This window comes from Sciurus vulgaris, assembly GCF_902686455.1.
Source record: "Sciurus vulgaris genome assembly, contig: HiC_scaffold_150_arrow_ctg1, whole genome shotgun sequence".
In the NCBI taxonomy this organism is placed as follows: domain Eukaryota; kingdom Metazoa; phylum Chordata; class Mammalia; order Rodentia; family Sciuridae; genus Sciurus; species Sciurus vulgaris.
In genome coordinates, this window is record NW_027632903.1 from 75,029 (window position 1) to 97,597 (window position 22,569).

The window sequence follows — 22,569 nt, forward strand, 5'->3', positions numbered from 1 at the left end:
CTGAGAGTGTGGTGCTCAGAGAGGTACAGGCAACCTCCAGACCCTGAACCTAGGACAGTGTTTACAGGGACACCCTCAATCTCATGATTTACTGCCAGAGCTGACTGTGCTCTCCAGAGTTAATACTAAGCATCACACCTTGGGGAAGTGAAGGTAATGGGCCTTCTTTTTCATCCAGGTAGTCTCCTTTGTCCCTCTTGCAGAGTCAAGGACACAGTCCTGGGCTCTCTCCCTGGGCACGTGTTGAACACTGCTTACCTGGTGCCACCTCCTCTTCTCTTTGCCACACCCATGTGAGGCTATGTAGTGGAGGGGCATGCAGTCCTCCTCCCACACACTCCTCTGGGTCTCAGGTCACAGGCACAGGGCTGACACCTACGGCCATCCTTTCCCAGACCAGGAGCACCTGGAACTTGCTTAGCAAGAAGATGGGAAGCAGTGGTCACTTGTGCCTCTGTTGCAGAGACCCAGGTGTGGGGTGGAGACATTGTATCACAAGTGGGCTCCACCAGTCTGGCAAGTTTGAGCCCCCAGTGAGAGCTGGGCTGTGTCAACATTGGGGACTGAGGAAGGACCCTTGAAAATTGCTGGTAGAAATGGGCACTGATTCAATATGAAAATCTGAAAGATAATAAGCATAAATTTCACTAGGATATTTTAATATGAAGATAATCAGATGAGTGGCAACTTGTTCTATTAAAATACTCATCTTGGTGTTATTTCCAATAAGAAAGCAGAGGAAACTGAGCATTTGCCATCTGAATACATACTGAGTAACTTAGGTTTCAGCATATAAAGGAACTCCAAGTGGCCATCGTGAGATGAGAGAGGACTACACCATCTCCATGGTTTGACAGTTTCATTGTGCTTTTAAGAGAAGATGGTGGCTTGTGTGTGTACTTCATGTACGCAGTCTAACACCAGCTCTCCATCTTCAGACTGAAAGCATTCAATGCATTCATGGCACCTGTTACAATTGAATTTTAGAAATACTCGGAGTTTATTAATTTCAAATTAGAACCATTACTTGGAATCAACCCTGCCTTCAGCAGAATTAACTACCCTTTCTGCCTTTGAAGAGAATCCCCATAGCTTGTCTGGGAGGAGGAAAAGCAGTTGTCTGCAGAGCCCTCATCGGCTGTTCAGAATCTGAGGCCACAGGTTTGTTCTTAACTGTGTTCAAAGAAGCTTCCTCTTTGCACCTTTCTAAAGGCACAGCCTGCATCACTAGTGCTCACTGTAGCTAAACACCTTGGACACTCATGGAAAGAGCAATACTGATAACGCCAACCAGCACAGCAGCCCCAGCCTCGCCTCACACCTGAATTTTCAGTCCTAGGAAAGAGAGTCCCTTCCTGCCTCCACACTGGAGCCTATGTCCCCTACAGTACCTACCACCTGCCTGCTCCAATAGGAAGGAACATCTGTGAGAAATCTGCCCAAAACCAGTGGTGTTTCTTTATCTGAGTCAGTATTGAATACTACCTAGAAGTCACTTAAGAATTAGTTATGTGGGAAAGAATTTAAAGTTCTTTTGATTTTAGCTCAACATACAATTCTATGTGAGCTTTTACAATTCATCTAATTTAATTGACTTTCAGTTTCCATGCAGTCCTTCAAACAGGAAATAACTAGAAAAAGTGAAAAAAAGATTTATTAAATTGAAATTTGTATATTAGAGTGCCACACCTTCTAAATGAAATGGTTTCCACTCATTCATTACCCCGGTATTTACTGACAACATTTTCTCTCAGGAAATGTCTAGATGCTTGGAAAGCATCAAAGAACAAAGTGAAGATCCTATTTTTCATTACATGATAAGTAAAATTTGAATAAAATAAAATGAGCCTAAACGACTCATCAAATAAAAAAGAAAGTCTGTGACCTAATGCAGAGGTGTTTATGAATTTCTTACCTTGCTTCTTTCAGCTGGTTTGCCCCAGCCAGTCAAAAACAACTGAAGCATTTCTGCAGTCCTCATAATGTTGAGTGAAGCAGGCAAGGGGTGTTTGACAATGAACTTGTTTGTCTGTCAGATTTATGAAGTTCTGCCCTTAATACAATCTCAACAGAAGAAATAATTAACAAACCTGCCTACTGTTTCACTCATTGTTTTCATGGAAAACAGTCTGTTGTTTCAGGTCAATCTGTGGATGCAACATAGATATCTGCCATTATTATGGCCCTGCCCCAGTATGTATGAACTCCTATATGGAGTCAGGACCAATGTCCGTGGTCAGGGCCTTTAGCAGAGCCCCACTTCATTCCACCAGCCTCAGAGATATGGCAGGCACATGCTGTCACCCTCTACACCCTAGGTGGCAGAGGTCTGCTTTCTCCTCTCCATGCTAATTCAACATCTGAATAATTGTTGTCAACTTATCACTCCTTTTCTGAAAACTTCCTTGTGTTTACTAGACTATAGAATACTTACTTTGTGTTCTTCACTGTTATAATTTTATGTTGCATAAATGTAAATATTTACTTACATAAAACAATATATCAAAGCCTGAGTTCAGATAATTTCATGCCCACACGGCTCATATTTGTAAAAAAGACCTCACAGGAGGTCTTTTTACTTTCCATATTGGTCCTCAGACACTTAGTAGACCAGTTCACCTGGCATCTGGCAAAAATTAATCATGACTTTTATGAGCACATCACACTTGGGAACCTTTGTCCCAGGCCATTTTCAGGATTATCATGCTGGCAACTGTGTTGTGCACAACCTGCTTGTCTCCTTTGGCAATTGTCTGCCAGTTAATATCAAGGTTTGCACACAGTGAATATTAGACATAAGATGGCCTGACCTGAGTCCCCGTGCCTGTTGCTCAAGTGAGGTGACAATTTGTCTGAACACCAGCTTCTCCATCTCCCATGTGGCTAATTAATTTTTAAATACTGCATAAACTTTGTGAGGATCACAGAATACAATTGAATATGTTTTAAAATATAGGTACAGATCTTTATTCTTCTTTTTGCAATCATCTGGAATGGTACATGCCCTGTTGCAAGTATGCAATTAATTAAATTAATTTTAGATTTTTATGATTGTCATTTTCAAGTTAATGCATTATCTTTCATAAAGAGGAAAATCTAGTGACCACAAATTTTCTCATATGGGAATTTGGTGAACTGACCTTCAAAAAAGTCCCTTCTTGTTCCCTTTTAGTTTGTGACTCATCTTGGTGTCGGAGGAGTGGACACCTACCATGTGTCATGTATGATGGGTTTTCCAGATTTTTAGAGATCTTATTAAAGTAGAGCATAGGAATTGTCAATGTTGATCAGCCATCACAAAGTGACATTTCATGTAACTGCCACCAACTTTTCTGACTAGATTTCTCAGTGGCATGGCAGAGTTCCCCTCCCTCCATGATTAGCCAGTGAGGCCCGTGATCTCTCAAGGGATTTTTCAAATGCTCTTCTATTACTTGTTGCATTTCAAGTGTTTTGAACATTTTGAATTATCAATCAATGTGTAAGTTAAATGTCCTTGTTAATCATGAAAGAAAATTAATCTTGGAAATATGAGAGCAAATATCCTAGCAGTTATTAAAACATGCCTCAGGTAATGTATGGGTTCCATGGAAATGGGAAGGAGACAGAGTCCCAGTGGAGGAGAAATGGGAAGTGTGGTATGCAGGGTCCTTGTGGAGGGGAAACAAAAAACAGAGGTGCTGCAGGCAGAAGGAAGGAGAAGGGATGGTCAGTAGGGCAGAGCGACATAATGTTCAACAGTCTGGAGATGAACTGAGGCAACTGTGAGGATGTTTCTAAAACTAATCCCAGGCTGCCTTGCTCTCAAGAAATGCACCCCTCCAGCCATCCTTCAATCTCCTTTCTTCTCCTTACCTGTTTAATATCAGGATAAAGTAAAATTCTCAGAAACTTGTGAGACAAAGCCAGGCTAGTGGTTGGAGTGCTGCAGGGGACGCTCGTCACCAGTGTGGGCATGCTAGAGGAGATGTTTCCCTCCACCTCAGAGTTGGCACTCAAAGAGCAAAGGTTGGAGTGAACATTGCTTAATCTTTGTCAATGGCACATCACCTGAAAATCATCTTTTTCTAAACCTTGTGGTGGTGCTAGAGGAAAGGAGCACTGAGTGAAACCCCACAGTGTTTTATTTCTCAATTTTGAGGCCCCTACACAGAAGAAAGTGAAGTAAGTAGATCATGGAAGGATCCTTGTCCTCTGTTCAGATGAAGTTGTATTCAGGTTGACCACCTGTCAAAAAATCACATGTAACCCCAACAAATTGGAAAAGAAATGCATGTCTACCAGCACACCAATGAAAGAGAGTAAGAACAAAGATCAAGTGGTGTTGAAGGCAGATACAACCTTTTCTTTCTCTGGCATATAGTAGAAATAGGGGAGAACGTTAGTATAGAAGGCAGCCCTATAGAATATGCTCACCAATGTAATGTGCCCAAAGGAAAAATGTTAGCTAGGCAAAGGTCTTGATTTGCTCATTCCACATTTATATTTTTCCACTTTATTAGAGTAATGGATGTTATTTTAGACTTGTATCAACATTAAAAACTTAAACAGAGTCAATTTTCAATCAATCAAGCAAACAATAATTAATTTTCAGTTATACATTAGACTATGGAAAGAGAGGTATGGTAAGAATCTACCATGTAATTTCATAGGCAAGAAAATAAAGACACAAAATATGAATAAAAACACAGAACCCAAAATACAACTCCATGTTCACAAAACTTCCTAAATAAAACTGTGACACTTCGTGTCAGAAACTATTTCAACATTTTGAATGTTTGAAACTAAATCATCAAAGACATGGAAAGACTTGCAATTTGCATGATTAGCAATGCAAATTGGTTAACAATGAGGACCTGAATGCCCAGGACCCCATGTGACATGCAAAAGCATCTATGCAGGGCACTCCAAAGAGGTGCTCACCTGGGGCTAGAGTGCCACCTGACTGAGAACACTGGCTAGAAAACATTTGCTGTTTGACCTGTGCAAGAGGTTGGCTAGTGCTGATGCACTTGCTAGTTTTATTATGACTTCTTCATGATGCTTGCACAGTCTGGTTAGCCAACTGAGAACTTCAGACTACCAGAATGACACCAAGCATATTTCAGAACCAAGATAATATCTTCTGGAAACACACTGTGTCACTGATCACACGAGCAGGGATGCCCTTGGTCCCCTAGTATTTCCTAAACACATCCCTTCTCTTATTCTCTGGGAGGAAGCGTATCTCCCCAGAACTTTCCTCAAAGCTGAGGCCACCTCTTTATTCCTCAAGCTGTAGATGAGGGGGTTGAGCATGGGGTTGAGGATAGTGTAGAAGGCAGATACAACCTTGTCTTTCTCTGGCATATGGTAGGAATGGGGCAGAATATTAGTGTAGAAGGCAGCTCCATAGAACCTGCTCACCAACATGATGTGGGAGGGGCAAGTAGCGAAGACTTTGCCCTCCACAGAGTTCATGTAGTAGATGGTGATGAGGATGTGCATGTAAGACACAGGTGAATGAAATGAGGATAAGCAGCATCAGCATGCAGAAAGCATACATCAGATTCTCATAGAGTGATATATTTATGCAGGACAACTTCAGCACTGCTGAGATCTCATAGAAAAATTGGTTGATCTCTTGGGACCTACAGTAGGGGAAACTCAAGGTCACAGGTGTCAATATGAATCCATTCAAGGAGCCCCCAACCCAGGAGCCCAGAATCATGATCAAGCAAATCCTGCAGTTTTTGAGGAGACGGTACCACAGAAGACTGTGCTCAGCCACATACCAGTCATAGGTCATAAGGCCCAGCCAAAAGAACTCCTCTCCAATCAGGGTTAGGTAGAGGAAGATCTGAAGTGCACATCCCAGAAAGTAAATGGTCTTTCCTTGAACAGCAGGTCTTGGAGCATCTTGGGAACAGTGACAGATGTAGACAGTGTACATGTTGGAGAACTGGTTCAGCAAGAAGTACATAGGTGTGTGGAGGTGGGAGTCCACATGAATGAGTAGAACCATTACCATGTCGGCTATGATGACCACCATGAAGATGAAGAACATACTGCAAAGATAAGCCCAGGGAGTGCTGGACATGTGATGAGGTCCAGGAGGAGGAAGTCAGTGGAGTTCTGGAAATGGGCCCCATGTCCAGGTCACATGGTAGCCCCTGGGCTGTGAGACAGAAAGTTGTTGGTTTTACTGGTTGTCCAATAATTACTCAGCACAAATAGCAGGCGAGAAGCAGTGTGGAATCGTGGTGTGTGTGCTGTGCGTGTCTGAGTGTGCCTACATGTTCTTGAGTTCATCCATGTGTGTACTGTAGGTGCTGTGTTGTGTGGTGTGTGTGTGTGAATGTGTAAGGAACACTTTGTAAGGAGTATCACCCTACAAGCCTTAGTCAGCCCTGAAGAACAACTTTCTAAGAGCAGCTGAATCAGGGCTTGTACTACAAACATACTATTTCTCGAGGTTGTTCTGCTCATGTGGGTTCCTGGCACCCACCTCTCACACTACAGTGGCACTTCTGTTCAATGTACATAGGCTTGGGTTTTTTCCCTTACTTCAGAGCCTGATCAGGCTTTCTCTCCTCCCCTCTCATCTCCATTCTCAATGCCTCATGCTTTCTCTGATTTCCCTGACCAATGTCAGACTTTCTAAAAATATAAAATAGAATAAAGTCAAACCTCTTATTTGCATGATCTGAGCTTCAGGCCTTTCTGCTGTTCAAGGCAGAGAATGACCTTTCTTAGTGTTGGTTAGAATGTCACCTAGGATATTGTCTCCCAGTACTGGTGGCATCCCCACCAGACTGTGGGCAGGACTCTAGAGTTCTGTAGTCTGTACCTTTGGTTGCAGAGGGACAAGAGGGCTGGGTTTGGTGAGAGGATTGGCACCCATTTGGTTAGCCTCCTAGGAAGGAGAGTGAGGGAAGTCCACAGTCTCTGCAGATCACCAGGCAGGAGAAGCTGTGTGTCTGAGATAACAGTTTCTGGGATGTTCTGGAGAAGTAACAGAACCCAAATACAGTTGGTGCCACTCACAGCAACTTAAGATGAGGACAAAGAACATGACACCAGGGGGAGGTGCCTGGGCCCATGCCTTCTGACACCTTCACAGGTATCTCACAGCACTGGAACTCGGGCTAGTGCCAAGATCCTGCATGGCACGTGGCTTCTTGCCCAGCCAAGCTGGGGTCCTGCAATATCCCCACATGAAAGAGGTGCACCCACTGCCAGGGACACAACCCCTCATGTGCCCCACACCTGTGCTTAATTCACTGTGCCCAGCACAGCCTGGGTCTCAGAGAGCAGGAACCCTGACACTGTCCAGGGTGCAGCCAGCTGGACAGATGTGGTCTTCGGCAGAAGTCCTCAGAGAGCTGGTTACTGTGAGCCTATCATGGGGCTACCTGAGATCATCTGTCCCTCCTGTCACTTGTGCTGACTGCAGGAGACACCCTAATGTGTCTCCTACAGGCTCACTGTACCACAGGCCCAGCTGTCAACTAGGGAGGAGGGTTGGTGCATGATGCCCTTGGTTTGTGGTGCCTGGCTAATTTGCACAGCCTCCCCAGGGCTCACTGTCCTAATCGGCTCCCTTCCCTCACACCTCCCTCTCACTGGACAAGGAGTCCTGGACCAAACTCCACTCAGGCTGTCTTGGCTTTTTCCAACCAGGCCTGACTTAGGGCCTTCTGTGCTCATCTCTACATCTTCCAGTTTCAGCAATACTCCAACTGAGCATATAGTCAGAGCTCCTACCCAGGGTGTTGACTGCCCTGGGTGTCCCCTGTGCTCCTTACCATCTACCCCCCAGATCATGTCTGGTCCTGCTCTGCCTTCAACAAAAATTCCTCCAGGTCAGCTTAGCCAAGACCAATCACCAGACATTTCCTCACACTGACTTTTCATCTGAGGAAACCACAGCTGCAATTTTAGCTGCAGACCCTGCTTAACCAGCTGCCAATACTCTCCCCACCCTTCTGGTGCCTCTTCCCTAGCCATAGCCCCCACTGGGTAAAGCCTTCTGTTGGGTCTATAGAAATCACTGGATCGCTGATGTATTATTCATGTTTAATCAATGTCTTGAGTGGTTTCCTCAGTCCCCTCATTCACTGAAAGTTAGACCTCCCTGCTGGTCCGTCCCTCTGTGTGGCACTTGCTTCTCCAGCTCTGAGCCACACTTCCCTCCAGCTTTTGGGGTGAACCCTTCTCAGTGTGAGAGGTGGGGCTTCGCCTGGAGACATCTCCCTGTCTGGAGCACCACCTGTCTCTCCCAGACTGAGCTCAACATCTCCTTTCTGCTCTTCCCCATAAGCATCACAGAAGCCTGGGCATATTTACTGAGCAGGTACTACCTGCTGGGAACTGTTCCAGGCACTTGTGATCCTGTGAGGCAGGCTCTGTATTGTCCCCAATTATGACAAGGATCAGCATCTCAGATGGCATTGTAACTCACCCCAAGTCTCACAACTAGCAAGAAAAGCCCGATTTCATGCCCAGGCCAGCTGGCTGCCCACTCTGCTCTCAGGCACTGCTTCAACCACCCTATGGTTCCTACTGCTGCTGCCTGGAGCAGGGACCTTGCTTATCAAGGTCTCTGCCTCCCAGCTGACCTCCTGACTTTCCGTCTGTGGCTCTGGGAACTTCTTCCTTGGTCCCTGAGCAGCATGTTGAGTGAGGATCAGAAATCTGGGAGAGGAGGCTCAAGTTAGAAGCTGCCAGAATGGGGATCAACAATGTGCCAGTGCCCTTTTCCATGGCCACATGTCTCCTAATGGCCGGAGCATCTTGTGTGTAGAGCCCAGGCTCAAGATGGGGGAGTCTGGTTCTCAGACATCTCTCAGCAAATGTGTCTAGTGTAAACTGTGCCACACACTGTTCAGGATGCTGGGGGCAGAGCACTGAGCAAACTAACCTGGGTCCTGCTCCCCTGGAGCTTGTGGCCCAGAAGAGGGGATGGGGGCACAATATGCAGATATATAAATAGACATACTCTCCATGATATGAAGGAGTGTGCTGGGAGCACAAAGACAAGGGCAGCTGCTTTGGGGGTGAGGGAGCTTCTCTAGCAGCGGCCAGCCCTGGAAGAGTAAGTGGAAGCCCAGGGCAGGCAGTCAGAAGAGGCCAACTCCTCAGTTCTCAGACTGTGTGTGTGCTGCTCATCTGCACTTCTCCATCACACAGGGTCCCTCCACCAGCCTCCCACAAGACACCATGCACCACCTGTGTCTACCCGACCCAACTCCCTCATTCCCTGACTGATAGAAGCACCTGTTCTCTACATTATTGCCCACTAATCCTGTCCCCTGTCCTCCTCTAGTACTTAAAAGACCACTCTCTTGCTCATGCATCATTGTGCTGAGACTCCCCCAGGCCCATGCCACTGCCTGTCATGAGATAAAAATGGAAACAGTAACAGTACTGTGTATACTGAGCATGATGAGTCAGGCAACTGTGACATTTTGCTTAGTCCACCTAACAACTCTGAGAGGGTAAAAACGTGCCAAAGTCACACAGTTATGAGTGGTGGGCCCAGGCCTTGGATCCAGGTCATAGGCCTTCAGAACCCATGTGTAATGTGACTAAATATTTGTGAATGAATGAATGTGATGGTCTAGCCATAGGGACTTTTTGCTGGATGATGGTAAGGAAGAGTAGATGAGGTCTTTGGGAAGAACTTCATTGGCTACATAAAGGGTCAAGTAGGATCCAGAGAGGCCAATGTCCACTCAAGTTTACACTGTCTCCAGCAGTGGGAATAGGGCTGGAAACCAAACTCCTGACCAGCAAGTCTCTTCCTGCTTCCTGCCACCAGGAATGCAGCAGAATGTTTCAAGTCAGGCACTGAGGACTATTTAGGGCCCAGGGGAGAACACAGCAGGCTTTGGGTCTTAACAAGGATGTGTGTGTAGCCTGCACTTCTTTCTCCATTAGTTTCTGAAGAATATAGAGCCAAGTCTCTGTGGAAGGATGAGGATGCTCCAAGAAGCCATGTTTATTTGGTAGGCTTGGCTGTGTGCAGGGACCTGGGGGACACAGCTGGGGGTCAGACTGGGTATCCTCCCACCCTGCCAGGGACTGTGCCTCGTGTGCCTGTGTGACTGCCATGATGTCCTCTCCCAGTGACTTGCCAATGCTCACGAGCCTCCTCAGAGGCTCTTCTCCCTGGAGAGCAGGCATCTCCTCTCCCAAGCTCCCACAGAGCCTCGTGCAGACATCCCTGAGGCTGTCCCCCTCCAGCCTGGGACCTCACGGTACCTGCCTGCCCCCTCCTGTGAGCATCTTGGATGCCCGGTTTCTGCTGTGCCCTTGCTAGCCAGCCTGGGCATAAATCTGTGACACAGCAGGTCCTGTGCCCAGGCTTGTGCATAGACAGCATGTGTGATGTGGCCTGTGAGCATTCGACTGCAGGCTGGATCACCTCCCTCTCTCCCTTCCCTCCCTTCTTCTCCCTCTCCCCCTCCCTCCCCCCCCCCCTCTCTCTCTCTCTCTCTCTCTCTGTCGTTTTTGTTTCTCTGATGCTAACAAACCCAGGTCCTCACTCACACCAGGCGAGCACTCTGCCCCCACATCCCCGGCTCCAAAGGAACCATCTCTGAATTGGGACCCTCCTGAGCTTCCCAGTGGCTCCTGGCATTGGCCACAGTGATCAAGTAAGCAGAGCAGGCTTCTGCCCTGATGGAGCAGCTGGCTATGGGGCCTCCATAGCAGAACAGAGAGGGCTATGGAGCCACAGTGTTGCGCAGCAACTTCTAAGGCAAGCCTCCCACCACCTACTGAATGGAACTCAGAACCAGCCTCCATCTATGATGCAGAGCTCAGCCCAAGAGAGCAGAGCTTCCTTCCTCCTTCCTAGGAAGAGTGAAGGGAAGCTGGCATCACTGGGGCAGGCAGGAAGGAGGAACGGCTTTTCTCCCCAGTGCAACCTCTTGGCAGCTCCCTCCTCTCCCCACCTCCACCTCAAGGGTCCCCACTGCTATGGAGGCTCTTGCTTCTCCCTTCATCCTCTTCCTCCTGTCTACCCTTCAGATCCTTCCACAAATGCCATCCCTGACTCCGCTTAGGTCAGCCCTGCTACTTAAATGCTCACCACACCCTGTGCCTCTTCTCCAGGTCAGTTGTCTTCATCAGGATTTTGTACTTACTTGGGTGATTATTTAAAAAATCTGTTTCTGATAAAATATGAACACCTAAAGGGCAAATGTCATGTGTGGGTCTGCAGTACAGTGACTGGCACATAATAGGAGCTCAACAGGCATTTGTTGGATGGATGGATGAATAGGTTGATTGATGGGTGGATGGATGGATGGGTGGGTGGGTGGATGGATGGATGGATAGGTTGATGGATGGGTGGGTGGATGAATGGATGAAGAGATAGATGGGTGGGTTGATGGGTGGATGGATGGATGGGTGGGTTGATGGGTGGATGGGAGGATGGATGGATGGATGGATGGATAGAAAAATAGATGGAAGGAAGGAATAGGTGGGTGGATAGGTGGATGAACAGATGAACAGATAAATGAATGGGTGGATGGATGATTGGATGGATGGATAGGTGAGTGTACAGAAGGATGAATGAATGGAAGGAAGGAAGGAACAAAGGAAGGAAGGAAGAAAAAAAATGAATGGATGAATGAGTGAATGGTTGGATGTTTGGGTGCAAGGAAGGAAGGGAGAGAGGGAGGAAGAATGGGATGGATAGGTAGATGAATGGATGAACAGGTGGATGGGTAGGTGGATGGACAGAGGGGTGGTAAATGGCGCTGCTTCCCTGGACTTCCTGAAAGGAAAGCAAAGCAGACACTCTTCTAATATAATCTGTCCTCCTCTTCTAAAGGGCGCCAAATGGCCTCACATGAGTCCTGCGTTGGTCCAGCTAGATGTCAGCATTTCATTTATGTTTTCTCAGAGCTCTGAAGAGTTAGAGGGACTTGTGACATGGCAGTTAAGACAGCCACGTGTTGACTTGGCTGCCTCACCCCTCCACCCACCCTACCTGCTATGGAGTACTGAATTACTGTCCCAGCTTTAGACACCCCTGTCCTTGGGTGACACCTCCACCCCTTCATCGGGGAACAGCCCTCTGCCACCTCTCCACTCTGTGACTCCCCTTGTGACCTGCATTGTCCCAGGAGATGTCAGCCCAAGGAAACCTGCTGGTCCTCAGGGGACAGGAGACCTGTGGAGCAGATCTGGAGCCAAGTCAAGGTCAGACTCCACTGACACCCAGATTGTGAGTGGGAAGTCACCACTTGGTGTTTGCCATCGGGATGTCTGTGGCCATTCCCGATGCCACGTCATGCTTCCTAGGTGACCAATGCTCCATGGTGTGACCTCCAGCATGTGAGGCTTTCCTGCCTCAGTGCCCTCACTGGTAAAAGGTTGACCAATCCTGTTCTTTGTGATCATCAATCTGTCACCACTGCAGTGAGGATTAAATGTGGTAACAAGAAGTAATGGATTTACTCCCCTGGCGCAGAACTCGCCAGTAACTTTGGGTAAATTAATGTCATCGCCGTCATCACCACCATCATCACCAGCCTCAGTAACTCCTTGTAAAAGTTGCTAACACGGAAGCAGGAGTTGGGGATAGATGTCAATCATACTTAAAGTTCAATAATCGACCTGAGAGATGAATTTTTTTTCATGTTCGCAAATAATTGCATTTGTTGAGCTCCTGCCTGGTGCCCAGCCTCAACCTAAAGATGACCCAGGTTTTGTTTTGTTTTTTTTTTTTTATTCTGCTGAATTCTCACAATGGGTCACAAAGTTGACATCACCATGGACCCTGCAGTCCAAGAGTGTGAAGAGCTAGTAAATGACAGGGCTGCCATCAAATCTGTTGGAAGCTCCAGACGCTACATAGCAAGCCTCACACTGCACAGTGAAAGATGGCCACATAGTTTACAGATAAAACTAAGACTCAGAGAGGGATGATGTCTGACCTAAGGACACACAGCAAAGAAACCACCCTCTCAGCTTTCCCATGACATTCTCAGTTATGGAGAGTGGGAGATCTCAGAGGTGGTCCAGGGACAGAAGGAAGGTGCCTATTCTCCAGCCTGATGTCTGAATGCCCAGGAATGTTTTCTTGAGGATGGATTCTAAAAAGAAATTCCCCTGACATCTGAGAGGCCAGTGTATGCTGAGACTAACTGGCATAGACTTCTGGACCAACTGCCAGAAAACACGCAAATGCAGAACTATTTTCCCTGCTGAGCGGGGTGGCGTGCAGCTGTGAGCCTGCTGAGTTTTTGGCCATGCCTCACCCCCTCCACTGCTGGCATGGTCATCGCCATGGGGTGGGGACCCAGAGCACTCGAGGTTGAATTTGGTGTTTACGCCTCCATGGGCCAGATCAGATGTGCCGGCCAAGAGTCCCCTCCCCTGCTTCTCTCTAGCTGAGAAACGTGGGCAGGGTTGGCTCCTGGAAGAAGCACCAGAAGAACAAAGGCAGAGAGCTTGAATGGAGTGCCTGTTGTATACTGAGCCCTAGCTCAGCCATGGCTCATTAACTGAGAAACACATGTTCCCTACAAAATTGGAAGAGCTGCAGGTCTGGCCATGGACCAGCTGAGTCAGACTTCAATTGAGCAGCCTCCTTCTGGAACCCAGTGCACAGTGGCTCTATTGAAATCTCATGGCAAGCTGGGTGCGGTGGTGCATGCCTGTCTTCCCAGCAGCTAGGGAGGCTGAGACAGGAGGATTGCAAGTTCAAGGCCAGCCTCAGCAACAGCGAGACCTAAGCAACTCAGTGAGAACCTGTCACTAAATAAATACAAAATAGGGATGGGGAGGTGACTCCGTGGTTGAGTGCCTGAGTTAAGTCATGCCATTCCTTCAGATGTGAGCACGCGGACTCCATTTTATTGGGAAATGGAGGCTCCTGGCAGTAGAGACCTGTGCTCATTCATCTATTCTTGTTTCTCTCTGGCCCTGGAACTTGTGTCCTTTGGGTCATGACACCAGCAGAAATGGCTCAGGGCTCTGTGGTTTCAGAGGAGGGTGAGAAGGTGGGGAGACGCTTGAGGTGTTGTTCTGTAACCTTGGATCTGCCACTCACTTGCTAAGACATCTCACAGGACTCAGTTTCCCCATCCATGAAATGGGGACATGGAGGCACCAAAGCACACAATGTCTGCCCTCATTTTGAGCTGGGAAACTTGAGACTCAGAGGATCGGTGCCAGGGACCTGACCCGTCTTAACAGGGGTCAAGTCACACCTGGCCTCCAGACTCCAGGAGCTGCCTGGGAGCCTCTCCCATCCTTCGGTCACACAGAACCACCCAACTGCCTCCAACAGCACAAAAAATTGCAGGACACAGGGCAGAAAACCCAATTATTCTCAGCAGTTACACTGCTTAATTTAATATTTCCAACCAGTTCCTTGGGCCTGTTCCTCAAGAATAAAATGCATATTTGGGCTCTGTCACAAAACATTGCATTTCTGTCAAGGTGATCCATTCTGCCACTGTGATTTTTAAGTGCATCCAGCCCCCTGTCCCCAGCCCTGCCTGGTCTGGGGGCTTTCACAGGGTCTTCCAGGCAGAAGGGCCAGGAGCCAGGGGTCTCTTCCATGACAGGCGGGATAGTGGGGTGGACCTCATGCTGCATCTGTCTTTCTGAAACTCCAGGGACTGTTTTGGAGAGAACCCAGAGAAGCTGGGGCAGGAGCAGGGGAGGTATTTTGCTGGTTTCAGATAAGGAGGGAGGTGGGGTCAGAAAAGGAAAGGAAGGTGGGGAAGGAGGAAGGAAGGAGGAAGGAGAGGGTTTGCCCCTTGTCCCTGTGCCTTTTCTGTGTCCTGGTCACAGTTCCCTTCCCCAGGGTCAGGAAAGCCCCTGGTGGTGATCCACCCTGACAGGCCTGTGCACATGGGAACAAGCAACTCTCCATAGGGGCTTGCCCAGCAGAGACCCCAGGTGTGCCCACTTTGCACTTCAGAATGCATCTCAGAGGTGGGGTCAAGTCCACCCTGAAGGCCTCATCCTAGTTAAGGCCAGCCAGTCACCCATGCAGGGACCTGCTTTCCCTCCAGAGCCCATTGGTGGCCCTTTGGTTTGCATCTGCCCTGACAGTCAATGCTGATGGCAAACCCCTTGTGTAGGACATTTGAACTGTGTGGGACATTGTCTGTGGGACATCGTCTGTGGCCTAGATCCTCAAGGTGTAAGGGCTGGGTTACGTGGTAGGGACAGGGGCAGCTGCCACAGCCATGGCCACCCACCTCACCAGGAATTTGCTGTGACCTCTGCCCCCAGGAGCACCTTGGAGCTTTTGAATCTTCCAGTTCCACAGGTGAAAACCGCATCTCCCCGGAGGATTGGTTAGCATTTATTTTCTCAAACACGAAGCAGGGAGCCTTGCTTCTCCGCCATTCAGACTATTGGTTATTTTTTTTTCTATTAACTACATTAGTGTTCCTCTGCCTATTTTTCTGTTAGGTTGGTTTTCTTTTCATATTGATCAGAAAATAGTGCTCTTTAAGGACTGAGCAATTAGCCATTCTACCTAGGACAGGCAATGCTAATGCCTTTCCCAGCTTCCTGTTGTCTCTGGATTTTGGTGACACACAAAATGAAATAATAATATGTGTGCAACGAAGGCACAGAAATGTACTGTGGTTCACCAGGCTCCTGAGGCCAGGCTAGGTTCCTATCTGAATTCGGCTTTGGTGCCTGGAGGTCACTTCTGGCCCATTTTTCCCAAAGAAACCCACAGTCAAAACACACCTGGCTCATCCCCAGTGTCTTGGGTTTGATTTCTTCTCAGCAGGGCAAGAACTTAAAGTGTTGCATTTTGGGGGGGAAAGTGGTGATAGAGATTGAACCACAGAGCTACATCCCTAACCTTTTTATTTTTTTATTTCAAGGCAGGGTGTTGCTAAGTTGCTTAAGGCCTCACTAAGTTACTGAGGCTGGCCTTCATTCAACTTGTGATCCTCCTGCCTCAACCTCCTGAGCCACTGGGATGACAGGTGTGTGCCACCATGATCAGCTAAGAATTTAAAAACACATGAATGCTGAATTTTCTCAATCTTCAGCTCACCTCTTCCAGTTTAAAAAAGTGTTTGAAAAACACCTGAATTCTGAATTTTCTCAGTCTCCAGCTCACTTCTTCCAGTTTCTTGCGTATATCAAGTTAGACAAATAGACATTGGGATATACATATGTAGTTTGATTTTGAAGCAACTCATTGTTATAGTGTCTTTTTAAGAATTCAGTTTATTTTTTGTGGGAATGACAGATTTCTCTTACACACTCACAAGTCATTGGTCACCCTAAAGTTTAATTAAGTGATCAAATTATGCCAACCACTGATATAAGTAGATTTGGGAACAAACCGTACTGACTTTGGTTTGCTTAGGCCCTTAATTAGGGGAGGGAATGTACTCAGGTGAGGAGAGGAGTCACTGGCTAAGGGTGTTGGACCATGGGCAGTGCTCTGTGATTGACAGGAGGAAGGTGAAGGTTGGTTACTCCAGTGAGCTTGGATACATCAGTGTGTGTAGCAGCTCAATTCACAATAGCCAAGCTGTGGAAGAAACCTAGGTGTGCTTCAACAGATGAGTGGATAAAGAAGTGGAATATTACTCATCCTTAAAGAAGAATGAAATTCTGGTATTTGCTGGTGAGTGGATGGAACTGGAGACTGTCGTGCTAAGTGAAAGAAACCAATCCTCCAAAACCAAAGGCCGATTGTTGTCTCTGATATGCGGATTCTGGGTCACAAAAAAGAGGGAGAACAGACATTCACTGGACTGAAGGAAAGGGATGGGGATGGGACTAGGAGAGGCAGTGGAATGAACTGGCATCACTGGCCTATGTTTGTATTTGAAAACACGACCAGTGAAACCACATCACATGCAACTACAAGAGTGGGATCCTAATAGACTAAGTTACACTCCATGTGTGTAGAACATGTCAAAATAGACTCTACTGTTGTGTACAGCTAAAAAGAACAAATAAAATCAAAAAACAAACCAAAGAAAATGGTGTGCTTCTCCTGAAGAAGGATGGTCAGACGGCGGAGGCGGGCAATGATCAGTGGGAAGGCAGGTACTTCATGGAGGTGCACTCTAGCTGCAGGGAGCTCCAGAGAGCTTCCTCTGGCCAGGATGGAAGACCTTCCACAAGAAAGAGAAGTGATGAAGAGTGTGTGGCAGTTAGAGGGAGGAGTCCAGCTGGACCAGGGACAGGTCAGAGTCTGACACTAGGGGAACATGGACACCTTCACTGGGGGAGGATTTGGGAAAGCATGGAGAATGTGTTGATCCCAAGCACCAGGTTTCTTGAGCACCTACTATGTGCTGGAGCTCGGGGCAGACTCTGTGTTTTCCCCTAACTCCTTGAGATAAGCAGCTATGTTGTCACCGGTTTTGTCCCACAGTAGCAGTATAGCTGTTTATCAAGCCAGGCACAAGTTCTTCCTAGTATGAACTGCTGCTGTCCCCATTCTGCAGACCAGGACATAGATGCTCAGAGGGAATGGGGTCACACAGTTCACTGGGCTCAGGTGCCCCCCATGTGACCACCTGGCAGCAGTTCAGGTGGGTCCAGCTGAGTGTCCCCAGGATAGGTTAACTGAGTGACTGCTGAGATGCACGGGACAGGCTGCTGCATTCTGCTCAGAAAAACCTCAGGTACAATAGCAGGAAGGTTGATATAAGAAGGTTCTAAAGGGCTGCCCCAAACCCTAAGTGTGGGCTGGAGCTATGTCAGCTGGCAGTGTGGGTGGCCTCGACCCGCTCACAGGTGGAGGATGCCACAGGGCTGTTTGCACTCCATGATGTCATGGCTCTAGTTTGGTCAGGACTCCTTCAAATTAAAGGTGAGTGAGTTGCCTCAGTGTTGGGAAGAAACTGCAGTTTCCCCATCTGCTGTGTCCCTGGTGCCATGGCTGAGTTGGCTCATGCTGGAAGGTTCCTCTCAGCATCGAAAGGGCTCATTGTCATCTGCCTGATGGGGCTGGTTTCCGGGCAGCAGCTTCAAGGCAGCTCCAAGGCTGTGGGACAGAGAATGGCTTCCCTGGCACCCAGCAGCTTCCCAGGAGATCACAGGGGCTGCCCGGCCTGGTTCTCTCACAGGTAGGACCAGGTAGGAAGGTGTCCCTGGAGCACCTACTACAAGCCAGCCTCTGCCCTGCAAAGGCCACTCAGCTCCACACATCCTCTCCAGCCCTTGAAGGAACAGGTTACTGGGTCTCAATGTGGAAGACCTTTCATCAGATTCATGGCGAGTGCTAAGCCTGGTTCCATCTGAGACTCAATGGGCACCACAAGGAAAGAGGCACCCCAGCTCCTGTCCCCAGGGGTTTCACAGGCCAGAGTGGATGCAGGCATGCTTCTAGCCAAGGCCAGGCAGTGTGGTGGCCAAGGCCAAAACATGCCAGTCACACGCACACAGACTCACCAGAGTGACCATGAGCAGCATACCCATGGCTGCTCCTGCCCCTGGCTCCTTGTCTGAGGTTAAGAGCCCATTTCACAAATGAGACCGAGGGACCTGAACATAAGCCATGGACCTGAGGGATAAGGGCCACAATTCTCTGGGCACATTATAAGACATCTACCCAGAACCTTCTAGTCTCAGTGCCCGCTCCTCCCTTAGCCACAAGGAACTGCATGCAGGATGTTTGCTCCTCTCCTCTCCTTCACCTGCTGAAAGTATCTTCCTAAACAAGATCCATGTCACACCTAGGTCCCTTCCCACTCCTAGTACTAGTAGAGTACCTGGAATGTAGCTGGGATCAGTAAGTATTCTAGAGAATGGTGGATGGATGGATGGATGGACGGACAGACAGGTGAGTGGGTCGACGGATGATGGATGGATGGATGGAAAGATGGATGGGAGGATGGGTGAATGGAAGGATGGATAGGTGGGTGGATGTATAGATGGATGAAAATGTGGGTGGGTGGATAGATGGATAGACAGGTGGGTGGATGGATGATGGATGGGTGGGTGGATGAGTGATGGATGGGTGTATGGATGGAAGGATAGATGGATGGGTGGATGAATGATGGATGGATAGATGGAAGGATGGATGGATGGATGGGTAAATGGAAGGATGGATAGGTGGGTGGGTTGGTGGCTAGATGGATGGATAGACAGGTGGGTGGATGAATGATGGATGGATGTGGAAGGTCAAATGGATGGTTGGACATACAATTGGAGAAATGAATGGATCATTGGTTGGACTTATTAATTATTTAGTAAATATTTAATAATAATTAGAGTGAAAGATGGATAATAGGTGGTTGTTCAGCTAACTGGATGGATAGGAACTTTGGTTTTATTTATTTAACCTTGCTATCCAAGTCTTACAAATCAATAATTGTTTCTTTAATAATTCTAAGAAAGTTGAAAATGGGGTGGAACTAACAGCATGCAGAGTCGTTTGCTCTGAGCATTCTTCCACTCATATGCCCTCCCCCATCACTACTAGGACATGCCCAACATCATTTTAAATGCTCTGCTAAGCCCTGCAGTAAATCTCTAGCTTCACATACCTGGAGATTGTCAGATCCACAATGACAGACTTTGTTTTCCCTGGGTGACACTGAACACAACTGGGTGCATTCTTCAATGCACAACTTTGTGACTGACAGTGCAAAATATTTCTAGAAACTTCTTCCTTGGAAATTTCTTAGTTAAGTTCTTCTGAAATGGGAAAGTCACTTTGCATGTGCATGTCTGTGTGTGTTTGTGTGCATGTGTCTGCAGCTCATGTGTGTATCCTTGTGTGCATGTGTTCAGATGGCAAGGATTTGGAGACTACAGACCCATGATGTGTGCTCGCTGCAGGTAGGTCTTGCTCTGTGGCCTTGAGGCCTTCCTTCCTTGGCCTCCTGTCCATCATCCCTGAAACCACACATTTGACAGCTCATTCTCCCTTCTCTTCCACCTTTGGCCTGCCGCATTCCATGACACCTGCTCCCCAGAGATTCATCCAAAGGAGCACCTACTATTGTCCCCCACCCTAGTTTCCCTCTTCCGCAAGATGCCTGCCTTTCCATTTGTGGAAGGGACAGACTTGCCACAAAGGGATGAGTCACCTACCTACATCTGCTCTAGTTCTTGGGACTTACTGACACTGTGACTTAAATTTCCATGAAGCATCACCTTTCACTCAGTACTTTCTTTTTCTCCACTTAGGTCAACTTAGAATAATGCAGATTCCATCCAATGGTGCATTTGATGGTGTTTACTGAGCAAGAACTCTCCTCCCCAGGCTGACCTACAGAAGGTGGTTAACCATGTACTCTACTTTCCTGTGAACAGACTTGGCTTCAACTATTCTTTCCCATTGTCCCCAAATGGTTAAAAAAATACCTTGAAATTCAAGAATTTGGCATCCAATGTATATTTCTCCAAGGATTCCTTGCTCTGAGGAATAGTGTGAAAATACTTCGTGTGGTTATGTAGCATTATTATTATCATTATTCTTTTTTGATGGGGCAAGAAAGGGAATTAAACTTTTCCAAAACCATAATAATTGTGTCACTGCTGACCCTTTGCTGAGGACCTAAGCTGCCCCAGGCTCCATGCTCTGCCTTGTCCATGTGACTTTTATTTAGCCCTTTCTGCTTCTCTGTAAGATGGCTGCCAGCAGTAATGAATCATGGTAATCATAAGGGACAGTGTGCCTGTGTCATTTCTAAGGTCAAGCATTTAGAGAGTGGAGGACCTGGGACATAGCTTTGGGCTTCCAGACTGCCCCCTGGCTCCTGTGTATTTTCACTGTGTATTTCACCTCCCTCAGCACAGTGAGGCTGGAAAACCAAAGACAACATCTCTAGAATCTCTTGCAGCTAAAACTCTGAATGCAGATTTGCTTCTGCCAATGAAGGGCAGTTGTGTGAGATTTGGGGAACTGATAGGAAGCCCCCTTCCCTGGTTGTGGCTACTGACATCAACAAATATAGTGCAGGCATACTCTGTTTTCTGCATCAGGAACCCAGCTTCAATCTCCTGCACCCTGGGTATCAAGAGCAGTGGTCTCGGAAATTATTCAGTTGCTCATTTCAGGCTTAATTCCAGCAGATTCTCTGCAGATGCTTCTGCTCAGAATTTCCTGGGAGTCATTCCAGGAGGCTGAACCTAGAACTGGCTCCTTCTGCCCCTGCAGTAGGAACTTGATTCCCTATATTAAATACCTTCCTGTTCAAAACACCTAGGCTGGGATTGCTTTCTGGCACAGAGCAGGGCCTGCTTTGAAGTGTGACAGAAGGGACACACATTCTGATTTCTGAGCCTCAGTTTCAGCATCCATGCACTTTACAGAGTCACCGGGGGCTTTCAGGAAGGAATGGTGGCGAGCGGGCTCTCTGTCCTTCCAGTGTTCTGGCGAATTGTGCTCAAGTAAACAGACCGTTCACTCCCTTTAGTCTCAAGCCCTTGAGAGGATCTGGTTCCAAGCAGTTTGCTGAGGGTTTGGGGAGCAGATGGAGCTGGGAGCAGGTGGCTGCGTGGGTTCATAGCTCTGCAGGTGAGTCTCCCAACCTGTGGTTCATCACCTGTGCCAGCTCACTGGGATCCTTGCTGGGACAGTGTAGCAAGAAGATACAGACACAAGTCACAGAGTCCTTGCCTTTCTATGGTATGGGGGTGGGGCGGAGCTGCAGGAACAAGTTTTGTTGACATGTTGAGGAGGACAACGGCATTGTTCAGGGGCCTCTGGGGTCATATTTAAACATTTGGGGGAGCTGTCATGAAAAGTGAGGCTAAGTATTTGCCAACTTCTCAAGATTTTTGTTCTGAGACATGGGATTCCAGACGGGGCTGGGAAGGTGCCAAGCCAATGGGTTTGGTCATCTCTTCAATCCACATTTTATTGACCACCTGCTAGGTGCCCGTCCTCCTGGTGCTGATCATATTTCAGGAGAGGGAGAGAAGTAAAGATCTACTTGTACATGAGAGTGATTCCTATCAGAATGTCAGGGAGACCACCTGACCCAGCTGGGGGCAATCAGGGGAGTCTTCCTGGAGGAGGTGACATCTAAGCTAAGACTCTAAGAGTGTGTGCAAGTATGTGTCAGGCCAAGCAGGAGATGGGACTGGGATGGAGAGAGAGGGCAAAGCTTGGGGGCAACTCTGGAATGAAAGGGTGTAAGAACTCAGAGTCATTCAGGGGCACTGGAGCCAGCTACCAGCACACCAGGGGAAGGTGGGAGGATCTGGGCAAGGAAAGGCACCTGAGGAACCAGTACTGGTGTGTCACTGTCAGCCAATGCCCAGGTGGTAACAGAGGGGTTCACTCCTGGTGTCAGACATCTATGGGTTCTGACTAATTCACAAAACCAGGATTCCACAGTAAGACATCATATGGAATGGCTTCCCTGCCCTAGAATTCCTCATGGAGATGTTTTATTTATTTTTCTCTTTCCACCTTTTTATTTTTTTCTGACTGGTACATTAGAGTTGTGCAGACAAGTATGATCTGTTGTGACATATTGGTACATGCATACATGACAGTACACTCTGGCCAATGTCACTCCCAGCCCATCCCCTGCCTTCCTCCCTTTCCTCCCCTGAGCGCCCCTTGATTTTTAGGACATCCACCCCCACCTTTTTTCCTCGCCCCCA

The 22,569-nt window shown here is 47.7% G+C and overlaps 1 long non-coding RNA gene and 1 pseudogene across 2 annotated transcripts in view; one reads left to right on the plus strand and one right to left on the minus strand.

Moving 5' to 3' along the window:
- The window catches only part of LOC306652229, a 50,324-nt gene that overhangs the window by 22,227 nt on the left and 5,528 nt on the right, over positions 1–22,569 (plus strand). The gene's annotated exons all lie outside the window — the stretch shown is intronic.
- LOC306652230 (olfactory receptor 2T2-like) lies at positions 5,149–18,423 on the minus strand (annotated as a pseudogene). Its single transcript has 2 exons — positions 18,397–18,423; positions 5,149–6,114 (listed from the first exon to the last, which is right to left on the minus strand). The product of its transcript is annotated as an olfactory receptor 2T2-like (transcript).